The sequence below is a fragment of the Schistocerca nitens genome, chromosome 4 (genome assembly GCF_023898315.1).
Source record: "Schistocerca nitens isolate TAMUIC-IGC-003100 chromosome 4, iqSchNite1.1, whole genome shotgun sequence".
Taxonomy (NCBI): domain Eukaryota; kingdom Metazoa; phylum Arthropoda; class Insecta; order Orthoptera; family Acrididae; genus Schistocerca; species Schistocerca nitens.
Genome location: NC_064617.1, coordinates 882,143,330 through 882,164,718, shown reverse-complemented (window position 1 = coordinate 882,164,718; position 21,389 = coordinate 882,143,330).

Here is a 21,389-nt window from a genome sequence, read left to right as displayed (position 1 = left end):
AGTATAAATAGGTGTTGTTTTCTAACGAGATTCATTCAAGTGTGGTGGTTCTCCTGGACGGCGGGGCATGTCACACTACCGGCGACACACGGCAACAGATGGGGTGACATTGTCCCAGTCCACGACAGGTCATTGGTTCGACCCTCTGAGGCCGATGCGGGGTCCGTAGCCAGCCAGGGCGGGCCACTCTTCGGCTTGCTACCGCGGACAGTCGTCTCGACTCCCGACATACGCCGTAGACTTTCGTGACGAGGTGCCACAGATTCCGACATTGGATTGTGGGGAGTCGTTGCCGCCTCATTCTCAGCTTTGCCGGCCGAAGAAGAAGCAGCAGCGGGGCCGGCCTACGACCTCCGGCAGAGCGGCGCAGAGTCAACGGGGATGGTGGCCGCTGAGTCGGCTGCTGGTACGGCCATCCTGACATAATCGGAATTCTATAGCTGGCGAAAAAGGCCGGCACGATACAGCATTGCATTGCACGGGTTGCTGGGTCAGAGGCCTCAGCATTGCGGGGCCTGAGACATGGACTGAGGTCAATGAAGCACTGTAGTGGAAATGAATAAATCATTTGAAAAGCTCAGCCGAGTTTTAATATGGCATCTCCTGGCACCCATCCACTACATTTGGTGTCAGAATGCCTGGGAAGAAGCACGGTAATGCGGATGCACTAAGTAGGAAGGTGGAAAAGTAGAAGTCATAGGTTATGACCTAGCAACATGGGAAAACTTACAGGACGCTGACAACGATTGTAAATTGTATTGGACACAGCCACAGTTTAAAGTGAACGACGGTCTTCTGTGCAGGGAAATGAAGTTAGAGCCGAGGATAGTAGTGCCAGTGAAGTTGAGGGATGAGGTTTCAAAGGAAGCACATGATCATGTGTTATCCAGTCATGGAGGGTGTAGAGCGACGAATAGGAGACTGGCGGAGAGGTATTGGTGGAGAGGTAGGAAAGGAGATGCGGATCAGTACATCAGGAACTGTACACCATGTGCGCAGAGAGCAGATTTGAGTCGGAAATGGATACAGCTACAACGATTACCGGAAGCAACATGTCCATTCTCTTTCCTGGGGATTGATATCTTAGGACCTTTTAGGCGAACACCATCGGGGAACAGATTCATTCTAACAATAATAGACCATTTTTTGAGGTATGTGGATTTGGTGGCTATGCCAAATCAACAGGCAGCAATGGTCGCGCAAGCGTTAGTAAACAACTGGATTTTGAAGTTTGGTGTACCAGAGACACAAATTGAAACTTCCTGGCAGATTAAAACTGTTTGCCGGACCGAGACTCGAACTCGGGACCTTTGCCTGTCATGGGCAAGTGCAAGCTTCTGTAAAGTTTGGAAGGTATGAGACGAGATACTGGCAGAAGTAAAGATGTGAGGACGGGGCGCGAGTCGTGCTTGGGTAGCTCAGATGGCAGAGCACTTGCCCACGAAAGGCAAAGGTCCCGAGTTTGAGTCTTGGTCTGGCACACAGTTTTAATCTGCCAGGAAGTTTCATATCAGTGCACACTCCGCTGCAGAGTGAAAATGTCAATCTATAGACAATAATTACTGACCAAGGGACCATTTTCATGTCAGATTTAATGAAGGAACTGTGTAAATTGTTGAACGTAAAGAAGTTGAGAACGAGTGCATTGCATCCATATGTGAATGGAAGGACAAAATGGGTACACAGAACAATCGGGAAGATGCTGAGTTTTTATGTGGATTCTCATCACCATCAGTGGGACGAGTATTTGAAGCATATTGTATGCGCATACAATGCAAAATTCCATACAAATACCAGTTTGTCTTTATATGAGGCAGTATACAGGCGAAAAATGCCATCACCATTTGATTTAGTGAAGCTACAGAAAGGAAGGACTAGTGAATCTGTACGTCAATTCACGAGAACAATTCCGGATGTTTGGAAAGGAGTTCAAAAGGCGAATACAGAGGCTTTGGAAAGGCAGGAAGACGCACTAAAGTGGAAAGGAAGTTTACTGCAGTATAAAGTGGGGCAATGGGAAATGCTGTCCAGCCCTTACATGCAAAAAGGGAAAATGAAGAAGTTCCTCAGGAGGTATCAAGGGCCATACCAAGCTGTTGAAGCCACATCTCCTATTAATGTTAAGCTTCAGCTGCCAACCAGAACAATGATAGTACACACTGGGCGGTTACTGCCATTTAAGGGTTCCCCGGATGTGATTCCAGGCGTGTCACAGCAAGGAATGAGGAAGAAAAAGAGAGTGAAGAGAGGTGCTAAGCATAGAGTAAAACCAGGAGGATAGAATGCAGCATGAAGTGCCGTATGCTTTACGATCTAGAAAGTAGTAGAGTATTTGTAGTTTCTTTTTATTTTCTTGTTATGTATCATTGGGTTTGTGTAGATTCATTGAGCGTTGTGTTTCTATGTGCTGTATGTGTTTTCGAGTATTGTAAGCCTGCTAGGGGCAGCAGTCTTTTTGAAGAGGGAGGAAGGGTGATGGTGATCCCTGTCCTCAGGTCACTGAAAAGGGAAGTGTAGCGTCTGACATATGTGGAGTGTTGTTGGAGGAGAAATCAAACGCAATTCTGGAGAAATAACTGCGTCGGAATAAATTTTGCGGCAAAGCCGTAATAAATATGTGTTGAACGATATCACAGTCGTACGATTTCTTATTTAATTTTTAGTTATAGACAGTGCTGGGTCAGGAAAGTTGTGTTTATTGCACCAGTTCATATAATGTGAATTTAAGGATGAAAGTAGTCGCACAATTGGTGTTGAGTTTGGACCAAAAAGAGTGAATGTTGGAGGAAAAGCTGTGAAGCTACAAATATGGGACACATGCACGGTGCAGTTATTTTTAGCCGGGGGAAAGGAATAGAATATCCAAGAGACATCATGGAGCCAAAATTGAGCTTGCAGCGGGTTGGGGTGCATTGGATTTTCTCCACCTACGAGAATTTGGTAGTAGTAGCAAGTCGTGTTTACAGAAGCAAAACATATGAAGTTCGAGGGGAGCAGAATTTTAATCAATGGAACTAAGTGTAACATAACAGGACCAACCTTCCATCTGCCAGTATCAATTTCAGGAGTCACACAACTGAATGCTACCCAGCCACAGCTGTACTGGCCAGAAACCACTTTAGAGTTTTGCCAAGGCAGAATCTGACCTTGTTAAATCAAACTCTGGAGACAGGTCTGTTGAGATCCGTAAGCTGGTTCATTTTAGAGCGAGAGGGGCGCATATCAGCCGAACAGCTTGTGCAACATGTCGCTCAGTATAGGAAAAGGCAACGGTAAATAAGGATCATTTTGAGCACCTCTGTGCCAAGTGTCATCGCAGCCTTAACATTGTTATGTATTGTTTTCTTTCAGATCAGACGGAGAGCTAATTCCAAGAGGGAACCAAGGGTAGTCCAAGTCCCAGTGGACTGGATAACGAGGGTGTGAGACAAGTAGGTAAGGGGTTGATCGAGCAGTGGTCATCCAGTAAAGAATTTTTACGTTTTTCATGTCATGGTTTTAAGAGGGCACTAGACCACATTTAAGTTTTCTAATAGTAAGTACATCATAAGTGCCAATCCAAACCAGTTTAAGAGATAGTTAAAGGACGGCCTGGGGACCGGGTCTTTCCGAAGAGGGGAATAATGTAGCGGCACCACCATTTAGGATAGGGAAAGTTAGTTTAGTGCGATATTCTGAGCACAAGTTACAGCCAGGTGTGGGCCGGATTGCAGTAAATTACGCTGACTAGCGGTTGCGAAGTGAAATGCCAGACACAGGGCCGTCGAACCACTGAAAAGAGTAAACACAGCAGTTCACACGGTGCAAGCTATAAGCAGAAGGGTCCCACTGGCGCAACCAGGCTGTTGTGGCGTACGTGACTTGGAGCGATGCATTAGCGAAACAGAGGCACACAGCCGAGTATAAATAGGTGTTGTTTTCTAATGAGATTCATTCAAGTGTGGCAGCTCTCCTGGATGGCGGGGTGTGTCACACTACCGGTGACACACGGCAACAGATGGGGCGACAGCATCCCAGTCCATGGTGGGTCGTTGGTTCGACCCTCTGAGGCTGATGCGGGGTCTGCAGCCAGCCAGGGCGGGCCACTCTTCAGCTCGCTATCGTGGACAGTTGTCTTGGCTCCCGACACACGCCGGAGACATTCGTAGTGACGGGCCGCAGATTCTGACGCTGGATCGCGGGCAGTCGTTGCCGCTGCGTTCCCAGCTACGCCAGCCGAGGAAGAAGCAGCAGCAGGGCTGGCCTAAGGCCCTCGGCAGAGCAATGTGGAGTCAACGGGGATGGTGGCCTCTGAGTCGGCTGCTGGCGCAGCCATCCTGACGTAATTGGAAATCTACAGCTGGTGAACAAGGCCAGCACGACACAGCATTGCGTTGCACAGGTCGCTGGGGCAGTGGCCTCAGCATTGCGGGGCCTGTGATGCGGACTGAGGTCAATGAAGCACTGTAGTGGATATGAATAAATCATTTGAAAAGCTCAACCGAGTTTTAATACGGCACCTCCTGGCACCCATCCATTACAATCAGTTATTTTCTAGTGTTCCAATTTTTTTCTGTCAGTGTATATTAGGAAGTGGTTGTATGTATACCAAGTTTCTTAAAATATTATGACAGTATGTGGTTGGGGAAACTCTCTACATTGTTTGGATAGTCTTTTTCTGTAGATTGAAAATTTTCTTTAATGTGGGTGAATTGCCCCAGAAGATAATTCCATCCACATACAATTGAGTGGAAGTACCCAAAGTAAGAAAACTTTGTGATGCTGATGTCTCCAATATATGAGATTGTCCTAATGGCAAAGATAGCTGAGGACATCCTTTTCATGGAGTTGAGCTCATGATGTTCTCAGGGAGTAGTGGACCAAGGACAGATCCCTGGGGAACTCCATAGAGTACAGTGCTGAATGAAATGTGTTCGGGCATCAATAGAGCAAGGTGTGAAGCTTTCAGTGGCTACCATAGCAGAATATTGTCAAAAAATCTTTAACAAAACCCAAAGGAATTATGGTTCCAGTTAAAGGCTGTTAATGACAGTGAAATAAGTGTCCAGTTTCTCACAGATGAGACAGGAACTGAAACTGAGGGTAGCAAGACAAGAGCAGAAATGCATAATTATGGTTTCAAATGTTCCTTTACAAAGGAAAACCCAGGACAAGTGCCTCAGTTTATTTCTTGTATCACTAAAAAGCCATGTGAAGTAAATACAACAGTGTCAGTGGCATTGACAAAGAAACAAGTCCTTAATAGTGAACAAAATTCCATGGCCAAGAGGACTCCCTATCAGACTCTATACTGAGCTTGGGGCTGAGTAAGATCCTATTTTTACTGTAATCTACGAAGGTCCTTCAAATAATAAAAACAATGCTCAGTAGTTGGAAGGAAGCACATATTACACCCATCTACAAGAAAGGTAGCAGAAGTGGTTCATAAAACTGCTGTCCAATATGCCTAACGTCCACAGTTGTAGAAACTTAGAACACATTTTGAGCTGAGACATAATGAGGTATCTTCAACAGAATGACCTCTTTCATGCCAGTCAGCTCAGATTCCAAAAACAGATTATGCGAAACTCAACTTGCACTTTTCTCACATTACATACTGAAAGCCATGGGTAAAGGACATCAGGTAGATCCAGCATTCTGTGACTTGAAAAAAGCATTAGACTCAGTACCACATCAATGCTTATTATCAAAAGTATGATTGTATGACAGAAGTGTTTGAGCAGCCATAGGAAAGTCAATTCTGGGGTTCTGTGAAGCTGTTGTGGCAGATGGTTACATTGGGGTGAATTTAGTGTCACAGTAATTGAGGAAGTAAATGGGTCTTTTCCATGGTATTGCAGATTATGTTGAAGGGATAGGAAAACAGCGGAACAGGAAGGGAAGAGTAGAGTCCTTCAGACTGAACTTGGTTGTGCTAGGGAGGGACTGATGAGGTGGGAAGTGGTAGCAATGAACAGGGGCCACAGAAAGAGAACAGTATCTAACAGTTACATCATTGGCACAAACAATAGATTTGCCTTGCTACCTCAGTCAACTAAGAGAGAAGCTCAAGTAGATGTAAGTGTAGTCAGCACTCAACAGACTTTCACTAGGAAACCAATTGCTTCAAAAAAAGTAGAAAGTAGGCAGTAAGTTCTGTAGTTACGTAGTAGCCATGGAAGAGGTGTGGGCCAAATCTTGCAAGAAAAATTACATGACAGGTACCAGGTCACAAGTATTTTCAAGCCGGGTGCATGTCTTAGCCAAGTGATAGAGGATGTAGGCAGAGTGGGAAATAGTAATGATAGGGATCAGGGCTATAATATTGAGTGTAACCTATTTAATGACCTCCTTTGTTACACACATTGGATGACTGTTAATTGTAATAATTGTTCATGGAGCAATTAAATATTGTTGGCTGAGTCTAGTGGTAGTTTTAAAGAAAAAATACTCATCTTGTTTTTTAAGGATCTCCTTCAATCCGTGGCTTGTATTTCTTGTCTGGAAGCCAGGTTCTCTTGTAGGTCTGGAAACCCTGTGGGTTGACGTATTTCTTGAAATGACATAGATGACAAACTGATTCATATGTAATTTTCATTTTTAATAGTCCTAGATGCCCTGCTGCCATCAATTTACAATGTTCACTCAGTGAAATACATTCTATTTGCACGGAACTCAAGAAAATTTTGCATTTCTCCTTCCTTCCCACCAGAAAACATACCACCCACTGGCCCCAGTTAACATCGATCTGAAGTACATCAGTAAAGATATAGTCAAACTAAGACCAAAACATAGAACATTGGATTGAAAATAATGCACAGAAAATGAAATTTACTCAACAGCATAGTAAAACAATTATGATAACATATATTCACATATTTTTGTACTTTCAACATTGCAGCACAGTCAGAAATTGTAATAATCTAATATATAAGAAATCGAGGCTGATAGTTTCTTATATATTATATTCACATAAACAAAAATGCATCTTTTTGTATTACAGTAGTTTTATGAAATTTGTTCTTTTTTCATTTATTTTTTGTCACAGGGATTAATTGTGTTAGCACACCATATTATACAGTCAGAGTTTAAAACATTTCAAATAAGACCAGTAAAAGGATAAGATCATAAATTTGAAAATATACATGATCCAAGCAGCTAATTGCACATTACACACCCCCTGAGAGTTTCGCTCACATTCTCTTGCAAGAGAAAGTCTCGCAGGTGTGTACATTGTTTACAAATTTGAAAAGTAGAACGTGTAGTAACACAAGTATTTACGAAATTGTAGGTTTTTGTGATCTGGATAGTTGAAGGTGAGTAAAAAGAGGCAACTACTGAGCACTGAATTGGAGGGTGGTGTCTGATGGTTCTTCATACTGCTGATGGTATTGATGATTTTTTTAACTCCCAGGGTTATTTCCTACAACATTTTGCAGTGTATCAGCTTCAGAATCCAAAGTTCCCTAATCACATATATGAAATATTTCATGAGAAAAATGCAAGATAAACAAGGCTCTAAGAATCTGAATTTCGAAAAAAAAAAAAAAAAAAAAAACCAGAGAAACATCAAAATGACGTCTTAACTGATTTGAAGTTAAGTGAAAAGGATACTTGGCAGGCACTTAGGCGAAAGCAAATACTAACTCACCTTGAAAAAAAAATTGAAAAATGTTACTTCCTGCAAGAAAATTTTTTTACATTTTGTCAGATGTAATTATGCTATTGGATTTTGTACAAATACTAATTAGCAATATTAAAAAAGTACTTATATTAAGACAAAACTGTAAAGCAAATATTAATGCATAAGGGATAATAAGACTAAAACTAACACTCAACAATCAGTAAATTTTATTTTGGTTGCAGAAAATAATGAGATAAATGATTTGTTCTCTTATACACTTGACTTCGTAAAGTTACTCAATTTTTGAAATGTTAATACTATTTTGAAAACAGTCTTCTCTGTTTCTTTCATCATAACTGTAAAATGCAATACCACTTGCAATATTTTAGATTATGATACCAATTTCACTACCGAAAAATGCGATACTATACTTCAGAAGCAAGTCGTCTGTGCCTTTTTGGCACTACCATGGCTTACAATACCATTTTACATTGTCAATAGTTCATTAAATACTGTGTGCAGCACAGACACAACTGAAACATCAAAGCATTTAATAAATTTGTGAGTGCTACATAAGCACTACTCAGTTCCAGGATACTAGATTATGTGTATAGTAGTTCAAATAGAAGTCCGGTGCACTAACATGGCACAACATCAATTGGGAATACCAAGTAGTGTGTTTAAACATGTAGCTAAGTTCACTATCAATTTGGTTCAACTCATGGCTGAGAATACTATACATCAATGAAATAACTTATATCTAGAAGCATTATGGTGAATGTCCATAGAACAAGTCATGTAACTAACACTTAAAGCAAAAAAACGAAAATGTCCTCTTAGATAATACACAGAATTATATACTGTACACAGGTGTGAAAACAAGTGCCCACAGATTTCAATAACTCTATGGATATCTTTTACACACTTCAGTGAAAATAAGATTTGTTTGCTTCTGAGTTCTGTGTCATAGACATCTATGCAAAATTGCATGGTGCCTTTTGCACTGTTTACAAGTAGTTCAAAGACAAAGAATAGAAAACATTTTACTAGTTATCAGACAGTATCTTCAAGGTATTGTTATGCAGTGTTTATGGGGTGTGGGTATAGTATTCAACAGCAAAATAGTCTTTGTAACTATTAGTATCATTTAAGAATCACCCCCACACTCACAGTTGGTTACATAAATAACAAAACATCAAAGAAAATATGTAACAGCACTAAGATATTTACAAGTTACTCTGGGGGATATGGTTGTATTGAAACACTTAACAACTAGAATTTCTGTACAGATAAATTTGACCATTACATGTTTCAATAAGTCATTGTATGGTTATAACACTTGGTGCACATCAAGCACAAGATAAATTCAGTATAAAGTCTCCCATCTGGGTAAAATGTTTCAAAAACTTAGTATATAGCTCGTCATATTTTCAGGGAAGTAACAAAATATCTCCCACCTCACATTACATTTCCAGAAACAGTAACAAAACAGTTATATTTCTTAAGTATATGGTCTGATACAATAAGTAGTTCAATTCACATAGCCTTTTGAGTACTGAATACATCAACTGTGAAGTGTTCAGATGTGTTGTCCTGACTTACCTTATATGATTCAATGTAAGTACAAAAAATTTTCGTAAGTTCAGAAGTAAACAGTTTTCACCTCTCATTACCTTTCAGCATTGTAAAAGTATGTAGTGGTATTTAGATATAGTTGTTAATTCACTAAAAACATTCTCCAGTTTACTTCCTATTTACAAGCACCACATTCTTCACATTAATTACCAACAAGATGCTTACTCACTTATCAGTGTACAGATTACTGACATGTTGCCTAATTACAAAAGATGTCACACTTCACAAAGAATCAACCTTTCTCCATAAATATAATTGAGTATCTACTTGCACCTGTTACTTCAAATAAAAAACAGCTCGCATTACAAACTTTGCAGACTATGTGTGTCTTTCATATACTTCGTCTACAGTAAGGAAAACAGGTTCACTAACCAGTCCCTAGCTAACATCATTCTCCTCATTACACCAGTAATACGTCACTACTTCATTAAATACATCAAATATCTCCTCATTGCATCAACATAATAACTTTACCTCATATTGTCATAATATCACCTCATTACTCCACTAAATACCCCATAATACACTACTGGCTATTAAAATTGCTACACCACGAAGCTGACATGGTACAGACACAAAATTTAACCGACAGGAAGAAGATGCTGTGATATGCAAATGATTAGCATTTCAGAGCATTCACACAAGGTTGGTGCCTGTGGCGACACCTACAACGTGCTGACATGAGGAAAGTTTCCAACTGATTTCTCATACACAAACAGCAGTTGACTGGCGTTGCCTGGTGAAACATTGTTGTGATGCCTCGTGAAGGAGGAGAAATTAGAGTAGATTAGATTTACTTTCATTCCAATTGATCCATAGTGAGGAGGTCCTCCATGATGTGGAACATGTCAGAAAAACAACAATACATGACAAATATTTACAACTAAAACAAATAAGCTACTGTACCGTTCCATAGATCCCAAGTGGAATGATCGTCATTTTTTAATGAACACTATATCAACGAGTCATTTTACAAATACTAATGCACTGAATTTAAAATTAAAAAGTTTTTTCTTTATTTATAAGGTAATAAACATGTAATACAACTACTATAATACTTATTTACAATGAACACATTACTGCACTGAAATGGTGCAGAAGTTACATTGTACTTACACACACACACACACACACACACACACACACACACACACACACACACACACACACACACACATATTAAAAAAAACAAAGATGATGTGACTTACCAAACGAAAGTGCTGACAGGTCAATAGACACACAAACAAACACAAACATACACACAAAATTCAAGCTTTCGCAACCAACAGTTGCTTCATCAGGAAAGAGGAAGGAGAGGGAAAGATGAAAGGATGTGGGTTTTAAGGGAGAGGGTAAGGAGTCATTCCAATCCCGGGAGTGGAAAGACTTACCTTAGGGGGAAAAAAGGACAGGTATACACTCGCACACACACACATATCCATCCGCACATACACAGACACAAGCAGACATATGTAAATGCAAAGAGTTTGGGCAGTGATGTCAGTCGAGGCGGAAGTGTAGAGGCAAAGATGTTGTTGAATGACAGGTGAGGTATGAGCGGCGGCAACCTGAAATTAGCAAAGGTTGAGGCCTGGTGGGTAACGGGAAGAGAGGATATATTGAAGGGCAAGTTCCCATCTCCGGAGTTCTGATAGGTTGGTGTTAGTGGGAAGTATCCAGATAACCCGGACGGTGTATCACTGTGCCAAGATGTGCTGGCTGTGCACCAAGGCATGTTTAGCCACAGGGTGATCCTCATTACCAACAAACACTGTCTGCCTGTGTCTTTTCATGTGAATGGACAGTTTGTTGCTGGTCATTCCCACATAGAAAGCATCACAGTGTAGGAAGGTCAGTTGGTAAATCACGTGGGTGCTTTCACACGTGGCTCTGCCTTTGATCGTGTACACCTTCCGGGTTCCAGGACTGGAGTAGGTGGTGGTGGGAGGGTGCATGGGACAGGTTTTACACTGGAGGCAGTTACAAGGGTAGGAGCCAGAGGGTAGGGAAGGTGGTTTGGGGATTTCATAGGGATGAACCAAGAGGTTAAGAAGGTAAGGTGGATGGCAGAAAGACACTCTTGGTGGAGTGGTGAGGATTTAATGAAGGATTGATCTCATTTCGGGGCAGGATTTGAGGAAGTCGTATCCCTGCTGGAGAGCCACATTCAGAGTCTGATCCAGTCCCAGAAAGTATCCTGTCACAAGTGGGGCACTTTTGTGGTACTTCTGTGAGAGGTTCTGGGTTTGAGGGGATGAGGAAGTGGCTCTGGTTATTTGCTTCTGTACCAGGTCAGGAGGGTAGTTGTGGGATGCGAAAGCTGTTTTCAGATTGTTGGTGTAATGGTTCAGGGATTTAGGACTGGAGCAGATTCGTTTCCCACAAAGACCTAGGCTGTAGGGAAGGTTCCATTTGATATGGAATGGGTGGCAGCTGTCATAATGGAGGTACTGTTGCTTGTTGGTGGGTTTGATGTGGACGGATGTGTGAAGCTGACCATTGGACAGATGGAGGTCAATGTCAAGGAAAGTGGCATGGGATTTGGAGTAGGACCATGTGAATCTGATGGAACCAAATGAGTTGAGGTTGGAGAGGAAATTCTGGAGTTCTTCTTCACTGTGAGTCTAGATCATGAAGATGTCATCAATAAATCTGTACCAAACTTTGGGTTGGCAGGCCTGGATAACCAAGAAGGCTTCCTCTAAGCGACCCATAAATAGGTTGGCATACGAGGGGGCCATCCTAGTACCCATGGCTGTTCCCTTTAATTGTTGGTATGTCTGGCCTTCGAAAGTGAAGAAGTTGTGAGTCATGTTGAAGCTGGCTAAGGTAATGAGGAAAGAGGTTTTAGGTAGGGTGGCAGGTGATAGGTGTGAATGGAAGTGCTCCATCACAGCGAGGCCCTGGATGTGCGGAATATTTGTGTATAAGGAAGTGGCATCAGTGGTTACAATAATGGTTTCTGGGGATAACGGATAAGGATTCCAGGCATTCGAGAAAGTGGTTGGTGTGTTTGATGAAGGATGGGAGACTGCATGTAATGGGTTGAAGGTCTTGATCTACGTAGGCAGAGATACGTTCTGTGGGGGTTTGGTAACCAGCTACAGTGGGGCAGCCGGGATGATTGGGATTGTGAATTTTGGGAAGTAGGTAGAAGGTAGGTGTGCGGGGTGTCGGTGGGGTCAGGAGGTTGATGGAGTCAGGTGAAAGGTTTTGTAGGGGGCCTAAGGTTCTGAGGATTCCTTGAAGCTCTGCCTGGACATCAGGAATGGGATTATCTTGGCAAACTTTGTAAGTAGTGTTGTCTGACAGCTGACGCAGTCCCTCAGCCACATACTCCCGATGATCAAGTACCACAGTCGTGGAACCCTTGTCCGCCGGAAGAATGACGATGGATATGTCAGCCTTCAGATCACAGATAGCCTGGGCTTCAGCAGTGGTAATGTTGGGAGTAGGATTAAGGTTTTTCAAGAAGGATTGAGAGGCAAGGCTGGAAGTGAGAAAGTGCTGGAAGGTTTGGAGAGGGTGACTTTGAGGAAGAGGAGGTGGGTCCCAGTGTGACAGAGGATGGAACTGTTCCAGGCAGGGTTCAATTTGGATAGTGTCTTGGGGAGTTGGATCATTAGGAGTAGGATTAGGATTATTTTTCTTCATGGCAAAGTGATATTTCCAGCAGAGAGTACGGGTGTAGGACAGTAAATCTTTGACGAGGGCTGTTTGGTTGAATCTGGGAGTAGGGCTGAAGGTGAGGCCTTTGGATTGGACAGAGGTTTTGGACTGGGAGAGAAGTTTGGAGGAAAGGTTAACTACTGAATTAGGGTGTTGTGGTTCTAGATTGTGTTGATTAGAATTTTGAGGTTTTGGGGGGAGTGGAGCTGGAAGTGGGAGATTGAGTAGATGGGAGCGACTGGGTCTGCGTGCAATGAGAGGAGGTTGTGGTTTGCTGGAAAGGTTGTGGAGAGTGATCGAGTTGCCTTTCCGGAGGTGGGAAACCAGGAGATTGGATAGTTTTTTGAGGTGGAGGGTGGCATGCTGTTCTAATTTGCGGTTGGCCTTTAGGAGGATGTTCTGAACAGTTGGTGTGGATGTGGGAGAGGATAGATTTATGACTTTTGTTACGGATAGGAGTTGACGGGTGTGTTCATTGGCTGAGTTGATGTGTAGGTGAAGGATTAGGTGGGTGAGGGCTATGGATTGCTCAGTTTGGAACTGGTATAGGGACTGATGGAAAGAAGGGTTGCAGCCAGAGATGGGGACTTTAAGTGTGAAGCCTTTGGAGGTAATGCCAAATGTCAGACAAGTCTGAGAAAATAAAATATGGGAGCGTAATCTGGCTAGGGCGAAGGCATGTTTGCGGAGGGAATGTAAATAAAACTTAATGGGGTCGTTGTGGGGGTGTTGTGAGGGTGACATGGTATTAGAAGGTGGGAAGTGTAACATGAGGCTGAAATGAAAATGAAAATAAAAATATATGGGGAGAGATAAAGGTGAACTAGAAAGTAACTGGAGATCTGGTGTGACAAAAATCGAAAAAGTGTTTGTTAAAGCTGAGCTATGTTGATCCTGAGGTGTACATGGGTTGGTAAACAACGATGTGCTCAAAGGTTAGGTGGTTGTGTTGCGCCAAAACACGTTAAAGCGTGGAGAAATTAGGGAAAATTTCGAAAAAACTGCGTGTAAATGTATTAAAAGGAGTGGTTTTGTGGTGGGAGATGATGAAAATGAGGCTAACAATTGTCTGACGAAGAAATAATGACGTTAAAACCTGTGGGAAGCGGCTAAAAATGTTTGCCAAGGTAATCCCATTCCTGATGTCGAGGTGGAGCTTCAAGGAATCCTCAGAACCTTAGGCCCCCTACAAAACCTTTCACCTGACTCCATCAACCTCCTGACCCCACCGACACCCCGCACCCCTACCTTCTACCTACTACCCAAAATTCACAAACCCAATCATCCCGGCCACCCCATTGTAGCTGGTTACCAAGCCCCCACAGAATGTATCTCTGCCTACGTAGATCAACACCTTCAACCCATTACATGCAGTCTCCCATCCTTCATCAAAGACACCAAACACTTTCTTGAATGCCTGGAATCCTTACCCAATATGTTACCCCCGGAAACAATCCTTGCCAACCAGAGTGTCAGAGCGGTTCTAGGCGCTACCGTCTGGACCCGCGCGACCGCTATGGTCGCAGGTTAGAATCCTGCCTCGGGCATGGATGTGTGTGATGTCGTTAGGTTAGTTAGGTTTAAGTAGTTCTAAGTTCTAGGGGACTGATGACCTAAGAAGTTAAGTCCCATAGTGCTCAGAGCCATTTGAACCATTTTGAGCCAAACCATCCTTGTAACCATTGATGCCACTTCGTTATACACAAATATTCCACAAATCCAGGGCCTCGCTGTGATGGAGCACTTCCTTTCACGCCGATCACCTGCCACCCTACCTAAAACCTCTTTCCTCATTACCTTAGTCAGCTTCATCCTGACTCACAACTTCTTCACTTTCGAAGGCCAGACATACCAACAATTAAAGGGAACAGCCAAGGGTACTAGGATGGCCCCCTCGTATGCCAACCTATTTATGGGTCGCTTAGAGGAAGCCTTCTTGGTTACCCAGGCCTGCCAACCCAAAGTTTGGTACAGATTTATTGATGACATCTTCATGATCTGGACTCACAGTGAAGAAGAACTCCAGAATTTCCTCTCCAACCTCAACTGCTTTGGTTCCATCAGATTCACCTGGTCCTTCTCCAAATCCCATGCCACTTTCCTTGACTTTGACCTCCATCTGTCCAATGGTCAGCTTCACACATCCGTCCACATCAAACCCACCAACAAGCAACAGTACCTCCATTATGACAGCTGCCACCCATTCCATATCAAACAGACCCTTCCCTACAGCCTAGGTCTTTGTGGGAAACGAATCTGCTCCAGTCCTAAATCCCTGAACCATTACACCAACAATCTGAAAACAGCTTTCGCATTCCACAACTACCCTCCTGACCTGGTACAGAAGCAAATAACCAGAGCCACTTCCTCATCCCCTCAAACCCAGAACCTCTCACAGAAGTACCCAAAAAGTGCCCCACTTGTGACAGGATACTTTCCGGGACTGGATCAGACTCTGAATGTGGCTCTCCAGCAGGGATACGACTTCCTCAAATCCTGCCCCGAAATGAGATCAATCCTTTATTAAATCCTCCCCACTCCACCAAGAGTGTCTTTCTGCCGTCCACCTAACCTTCTTAACCTCTTGGTTCATCCCTATGAAATCCCCAAACCACCTTCCCTACCCTCTGGCTCCTACCCTTGTAACTGCCTCCGGTGTAAAACCTGTCCCATGCACCCTCCCACCACCACCTACTCCAGTCCTGGAACCCGGAAGGTGCACACGATCAAAGGCAGAGCCACGTGTGAAAGCACCCACGTGATTTACCAACTGACCTTCCTACACTGTGATGCTTTCTATGTGGGAATGACCAGCAACAAACTGTCCATTCACATGAATAGACACAGGCAGACAGTGTTTGTTGGTAATGAGGATCACCCTGTGGCTAAACATGCCTTGGTGCACGGCCAGCACATCTTGGCACAGTGATACACCGTCCGGGTTATCTGGATACTTCCCACTAACACCAACCTATCAGAACTCCGGAGATGGGAACTTGCCCTTCAATATATCCTCTCTTCCCGTTACCCACCAGGCCTCAACCTTTGCTAATTTCGAGTTGCCGCCGCTCATACCTCACCTGTCATTCAACAACATCTTTGCCTCTACACTTCCGCGTCAACTGATATCTCTGCCCAAACTCTTCGCAGTTACATATGTCTGCTTGTGTCTGTATATGTGTGATAGATATGTGTGTGTGTGTGTGTGTGTGTGTGTGTGTGTGTGTGTGTGTGTGCGAGTGTGTACCTGTTCTTTTTTCCCCCTAAGGTAAGTCTTTCCGCTCCCGGGATTGGAATGACTCCCTATCCTACCCTCTCCCTTAAAACCCACATCCTTTTGTCTTTCCCTCTCCTTACCTCTTTCCTGATGAAGCAACCGTGGGTTGCGAAAGCTTGAATTTTGTGTGTGTGTTTGTGTTTGTTTGTGTGTCTATCATGATACCAACGCTTTCGTTTGGTAAGTTTCATCATATTTGTTTATATATATATATATATATATATATATATATATATATATATATATATATATATATATATATATATATATATCTCTAAAAAGAAAGATGATGGACTTACCAAACAAAAGCGCTGGCAGGTCGATAGACACACAAACAAACACAAATATACACACAAAATTCAAGCTTTCGCAACAAACTGTTGCCTCATCAGGAAAGGGGGAAGGAGAGGGAAAGACGAAAGGATGTGGGTTTTAAGGGAGAGGGTAAGGAGTCATTCCAATCCCGGGAGCGGAAAGACTTACCTTAGGGGGAAAAAAGGACAGGTATACACTCGCACACACACACACATATATATATATATATATATAAATCTGTTGGTTTTACTGAGAAATTCATCAATGGAGTAGAAGGAGTTGGCCACCAATAAATCCTTTAGGCTTCTCTTAAAGTGAATTTCATTGGTTGTTAAGGTTTTTATGTCTGCTGGCAAGTTATTGAAAATGTGTGTTCCTGAATAATGCACACCTTTTTGTACAAGACTAAGTGACTTTAAATCCTTGTCATGATTATTCTCATTTCTAGTATTGATTCCATGAATTGAGCTGTTGGTTTGAAAAAGCGATATATTTTTAATGACAAATTTCATTAACGAATAAATATATGGGAAGCAGTAGTTAGTATCCATAGTTCCCTAAACAGGCTTCTGCAGGATGTTCTTGAGTTCACACTACATATAAATCTTACTGCACGTTTTTGTGCCCAGAAAACTTTAGCTTGGCTTTATGAATTACCCCAAAAAATAATCCCATATGACATTATGGAATGAAAGTAAGCATAGTATGCAAGCTTTTTTATTTTTATATCCCCTATGTCTGACAAAATTCGCATTGCAAACAGAGATTTGTTGAGACTGTTCAGCAGTTCTGTGGTGTGCTCCTCCCAGTTGAATTTATTATCTAGCTGTAATCTCAAGAATGTAACACTGTCCACTTCTTCTATCTTCTTGTCATCGTATTTTAGACATATACTCGTGGGACACCCCTTACAAGTTCTGAACTGCATGTAGTGTATTTTTTCAAAGTTTAGTGACAGGGAATTGGCTAGGAACCAGTGATTAATGTCCACAAATATTTTATTAGCTGATCTTTCTAAGACTACACTTGATTTGCTATTTATTGCAATGTTTGTATCATCGGCAAACAAAACAAACTTGGCATCTGGTAATGTTACTGATGGAAAGTCATTCATATACACAAGAAAAAGTAAGGGCCCCAAAATGGAACCATGTGGGACCCCACATGTAATTAGTTCCCAGTTGGATGATGCCTGATAGCTTGATACACGTTTCTTTCCTAATAACACCCTTTCTTTCCTGCCAGAGATATAAGATTTGAACCATTTTGCAGCATTTCCTGTTACACTATAATATTCTAATTTACTTAAAAGGATATTGTGATTTACACAGTCAAATGCCTTTGACAGATCACAAAATATACCAGTTGCCTGCAATTTTTTGTCTAATGAATTAAGCACATTTTCACTGTAAGTGTAGATAGCCTTCTCAATATCAAATATTCCCTTCTTAAACAGTGGCTTAACTTCAGCATATTTCAACCATTCAGGAAATATTCCACTGATAAATGACTGGTTACACAGATAGCTTAATATGTTACTTAGCTCAGAATCACATTCTTGAATTAACTTTGTTGATATTTCATCATACCCACTAGATGTTTTTGATTTTAAAGATTTTATGATGTACATTACTACTGTTGGGGGAGTGAAGGTCAAATTCATATTTGGAAGTTACTTGAAATATCTGGTCTGAGGTATTCCATAGCAGCATCTACCGAACCTGACAACCCCATCTTTTCAGTAACAGTTATAAAATGTTTGTTAAAAACTTCTGCAACACTATACACATCTGTCACCAATGTATCATTTACTCTTAATGCTATTTGTTCCTCTTCATGTCTGGTTCTACCGGTCTCCTCCTTCACTATATCCCATATTGTCTTTATTTTGTTATCTGATATGACTAGCTTTTCCTTGTAATATATTTGCTTTGACGTCCGTATTACAGTCTTTAATATTTTGCAGTATTTCTTGTAATGTGCTATAGCATCAACATTGGAACTGTTTCGGATTGACAGATACAGTTTTCTTTTTGTTTTGCAAGATACCCCTATTCCTTGAGTAATCCATGACTTCTTTGTAGACTTTGCTCTAACCTTGGTAGGTTTTGGGGGAAAAACAGTGTTCAAATAAGGTAAGCACTTTATTAGCAAAAGTGTTATATTTTTCACTCATGCCATGAGCACTGTAAACATCAGTCCAGTGAATGTCTCTGAGGAGTGTCCTAAAATAATTAATTTTTGGCTTATTGATTATCCTCTTGAGCTCAGATTTAACAGATTTTATATCCTGTTCAGTATTAACATTTAACAGAAGGAACTGCATGTCATGATCTGAGAGGCCATTGACTATTGGTTTTGTAATATAATTTTGTTCATTGGACTTTTCTATAAATATATTATCAATGGCTGTTTGTGAGCAATTGGCTACGCTAGTAGGGAACTCTACAGTGGGAATTAGGTTGAATGATAGTGTTACTAACTCAAGTAAGTTCTTATTGGGAGAATCTTTAAGGAAATCTACATTGAAATCACCAGCAACCACTATTTCTTTGTTTTCGGTTGTTAAATGGGCCAGTACAGCTTCAAGGTGGTTTACAAACGGATTAAAGTTACCTGCAGGTGCTCGATATACACTTAATATTATGAAGGATTTTTTGTGAAATTCTACTTCTGTTGCACATGCTTCCATATGCTGTTCTAGGCAAAATTTATGAATGTATATGTTCTTAAATTTATGACAGTTCCTGATGAATGTGGCAACTCCAACTTTCTCCATTTATGATCTACAAAAGTGAGATGCTAACCTAAACCATCACGTTTCCGACTTTGATAAAGGTCGGATTGTAGCCTATCATGATTGCGGTTTATCGTATCGTGACATTGCTATTCGCGTTGGTCGAGATCCAATGACTGTTAGCAGAATATGGAATCGGTGGGTTCAGGAGGGTAATACGGAACGCCGTGCTGGATTCCAACGGCCTCATATCACTAGCAGTCGAGATGACAGGCATCTTATTCGGATGGCTGTAGCGGATCGTGCAGCCATGTCTCGATCCCTGAGTCAACAGATGGGGACGTGTGCAAGATAACAACCATCTGCACGAACAGTTCAACGACGTTTGCAGCAGCATGGACTATCAGCTCGGAGACTATGGCTGTGGTTACCGTTGATGCTGCAACACAGACAGGAGTGCCTGCGATGGTGTACTCAACGACAAACCTGGGTGCATGAACGGAAAAACGACATTTTTTCGGATGAATCCAGGTTCTGTTTACAGCATCATGATGGTCGCATCCGTGTTTGGCGACATCGCGGTGTACGCACATTGGAAGTGTGTCTTCGTCATCGCCATACTGGCGTATCACCCGGCGTGATGGTATGGGGTGCCATTGGTTACACGTCTCGGTCACCTCTTGTTCCCATGGACGGTGCTTTGAACAGTGGACGTTACATTTCAGATTTGTTGCGACCCATGGCTCTACCCTTCATTCGATCCCTGCAAAAACCTGCATTTCAGCAGGATAATGCACGACTGCATGTTGCAGGTCCTGTACGCGTCCTTCTGGATACAGAAAATGTGCGACTGCTGCCCTGGCCAGCACATTCTCCAGATCTCTCACCAATTGAAATCGTCTGGTCAATGGTGGCCGAGCAACTGGCTCGTCACAATACGCTAGTCACTACTCTTGATGAACTGTGATATCGTGTTGAAGCTGTACCTGTACATGCAATCCAAGCCCTGTTTGACTGAATGCGCAAGCGTATCAAGGCCGTTATTACAGCCAGAGGTGGTTGTTCTGGGTACTGATTTCTTAGGATCTATGCACCCAAATTGCGTGAAAATGTAATCACATGTCATTTCTAGTATAATATGTTTGTCCAATGAATACCCGTTTATCATCTGCATTTCTTCTTGGTGTAGCAATTTTAGTGGCCAGTAGTGTAATAATCAGATAAGAAAAATCCCCTGCATCATCTTACACAATAGATCAACTTCACAAAATAACATCATGTAGCAGTAGATCTCACAACTGGAATGCTTTTCCTCTAACAATAGAAACAGACATTACACTATCGTATGTAATCAGTGCATTGCTTGCAAAACTCATTACTACGTAGGTTGGAACTTAAATAGTGGCAACACTGCTGTGGAGACACTATGCAATGGAATGTGCTATTGTTGCTGATAGCACACATTGTTGACATACCTACCTTACCTCCGAGCAATTGGACTCACCCGTTCCACATCACTTGCGTGGGCACAATCGAGGGAAACACAGTCACTTGTGAGTGAGCGGTCTAACGTAACGGTATCACTATGTTTTCGAAACAGGAACAATGGAATTTGATCACGATTGAATGTGCCAGAGGTCGTACAGCACGACAGTGTCATCAAGGTCTGCAAGAGGCGTGTGGGGAATTGGCATTGCCATACAGAACAGTGGCATGTTGGTAAAAGCCTTTAACGAAGGTCTGAAAACTCTGGCAGACTTGAATCGGGCAGGTCGTCCTAGCGTGTCTGAAGAAGAAGTGCACGCTGTTGCCGCGTTAGGGGACAGTGATCAACACCATAGGATCCGCGAGCTCATCCACGAAACCTTCTTATCCAGAAAGAAAGCCTGGGGATGTGAAAAATTCCATTCACATGACTTGACGGAAATGAAGAAATGGATGCGTTACGACGTTGCTCAGATGCACTTGGAGCGCTATGAGCGTGATGGACAAGCTTTATTATGCCATAGCGTAACACTGGATGAGACATGGGCCACATCGTACGAGCCAAAATTGAAACGCCAATCCAACGAATGGCGTCATTACGGGTCGCAGCGAAAGTTGAAAATGCGTCAGAGCCCCATATGGTGAAAGTTACGGGGATTCTCGTGTAC